The sequence below is a fragment of the Micropterus dolomieu genome, linkage group LG06 (assembly GCF_021292245.1).
Source record: "Micropterus dolomieu isolate WLL.071019.BEF.003 ecotype Adirondacks linkage group LG06, ASM2129224v1, whole genome shotgun sequence".
In the NCBI taxonomy this organism is placed as follows: Eukaryota; Metazoa; Chordata; class Actinopteri; order Centrarchiformes; family Centrarchidae; genus Micropterus; species Micropterus dolomieu.
In genome coordinates this window covers 1,541,708-1,544,272 of record NC_060155.1, presented here as the reverse complement: position 1 = coordinate 1,544,272, position 2,565 = coordinate 1,541,708, and positions in this window count along the sequence as shown.

Below are 2,565 nucleotides of genomic sequence, written 5' to 3'. Positions count from 1 at the left end.
CACATCTTCAGGTCCAGCATAGCAGTGATCAGCAGGAGCAGCTTGGAGTCCAGTCTTCTTCAGTTCCTCCACTAAATCTGCTAACATGGTGCTTTTCACCAGGACAGGCCTCGGTGTGAAGGTCTGCCTACACTGAGGACAGCTGTGGATTTTCTTCTCATCCTGTTCATCCCAGTGGGTTTTAATACAGTTCATGCAGTAGCTGTGTCCACAGGGAGTAGTCACTGGATCCTTCAGTAGATCTAGACAGATGGAACAAGAGAAGGTTTCCTGGTCCAGCTGAACTCCTTTCTGCGCCATTTCACCTCTCAGTGATAGTGACTGTTAAATAGTTTCACTTTCTCTGAACAGAAACAATCCCTGTGCTCTGATTCACATGATGTTGTTTACACCCATCCTTAAACCTGAAGATCTGCGAGGGGGAGGGAACAAAGAAATATTTTGTTCAACAGGTGTTGTGTTTGGAAAAGAGGAAGGGTTTTCAGGCTTTACTGCATTCCACAAAGAGTAGCTTTTTGAGAGAGACAGTGTGTGTTATCTGCCATTAACAACTTGCTTACAGGCAGGCAAACAGGCACCACACAGACGGCACACAGATATATCTTCCCCTGAGACCTGATGACCCAGAAAGCCTAGCTGCTGTTTTAGACTGTGTCAGTGATGTCAACTGTTGGATGGCATAACATTTTTCAACAAATCATGTTGTTCAGTCCTCCAAACCCCATCAGTCTCAGTGAGAGTGGCCTCGGCTCACTGTCTGCTAATGTGAAGCCAGCTGCCACAAATGTCACAATTATTTTATTCAGAGCAAAGCTTTGAACCAAAGATCAAAAAAGTTGTCTAGTGCTGCTTCCTTCAAATAAGCACTGTCTCTAGAATTAAAACAATTATCTCACACTCTGACCTGGAAAAAGTAATTCACGCATTTATCTTTTCCAGACTCAACTACTGTAACTCGCTCCTTTCTGGCATTAACCAAAAGTCACTCTCTCGCCACCAACTAGTTCAGAATGTAGCAGCTAGTTAGATTCTCTGGTGGTACGCTTCTGGCCATTCCAAATCTTAAATCTAAAGGTGACCTTGCTTTTGCAATCAGGGCCATCTGGCTTTGGAAAAACCTGCCTGATAACATAAAACTTGCAGTATAGACTTCTTTTAAATCACTTCTTAAACCCCTTTCATTTAAGCCATGTTAACATCAAACTGAAAGAAGAAGAAAAAAAATAGTAAATGTGAAATAGGTGTGTTTCCATCAGCTAGTTCGGAGCAAATAAACTAGGCTACAGCAAGCGTAGTAATATCAGTAGTTGACATTACACATGGCTGTAATAAACAAAACGTATGGGTTCCAAACCAGAAACAAAACCAGTTGCATGGACCTGATGGCCATTGATCTTAGAAAAATGGAGAGAGGTCCTCAGGAATGTGTTTCGAGAGGGCAAGCTGCTACCAGCCATGTCTCTGCGTGTTATGGGAATATAGACAGCGAAAACAGCTGATCAGACGTGAGTTAACTTATTCAACAAAAGTGTTTCCATCTCCCATTTAGCGCATTAACTCTTTTTCGACAAAAGCAAAAACCACCTCAAGCAAGCCTAAAAACATTTTAGCGAAATTAAGGATTAAGGATCAAATTTTGTCGTTTCCATCAACCTTTTCTAATGTGATGAAGACACAGCTTTCAAGTGATGTCTCTTTTTTATTGGTTATAGCGCATTTCTTGTGTGTATTTGTTTATTTATTTTTATGTGATTTTTATTTATGTTTTGTTTTCATAGTGTGTCTTATCTTAATGTTTCAACTTTAACTTAATCTTATCTTGCTGTGTTTGGCATCTGTTGTTGTATTACCTTCTGGCTTTTGCTGTGTCTGTCAAAGCACTATGTAAACTCAGTTTTAAAATTTCACAAAAATAAATAAAGGGCTGTTTTTCTGTGCAAATGAAACTTTTTACAGATACATGGTTCTCACAGGACAGTGACACTACATATATAGTGTCAGTGCTTGAAATGGAAAAGTGCTAGTACTCCCTTTTTTCACGTTGACATGTGAATCAGCCAATATCAGCAAATCATTAAAAAGAGTCTGTAGCCTGCTTAACACCTCTGAAAGAGCCGTCAGAACACGTGATTCGCGTCCATAGGTTGATGGATGAAGATCAAACACCAGAACACACACACTGCAGCACACGTGTGAGCATGTGAAACACTCGCTGCATAATCAAAGTCATAATCAAATCCCTTTTCTCCCAAAGCACATGAGCTAGTATTGTAATCTTTTTCAACATAAGTTTGCTTCCTAGATATTATATTTGCTTGCAATTTAACCCTTCTAACCTCCTGTATATCTGTGTACTGAATTACATTGCTATTGGACGTACAAATAGTAAATCTTGAAATAAAACTCAATTGTTCATTAGTGCACTAAAATTCTTCCATACTTCAAACTAGTTTACTAATACTACCTACAAAAACAGAAAGAAAACATAGATTAACACAGATGTTCAACAAAAACAGAAAGAAAACATAAATTAACTCAGGTGTTCAGCATCACACATGTGTCTCA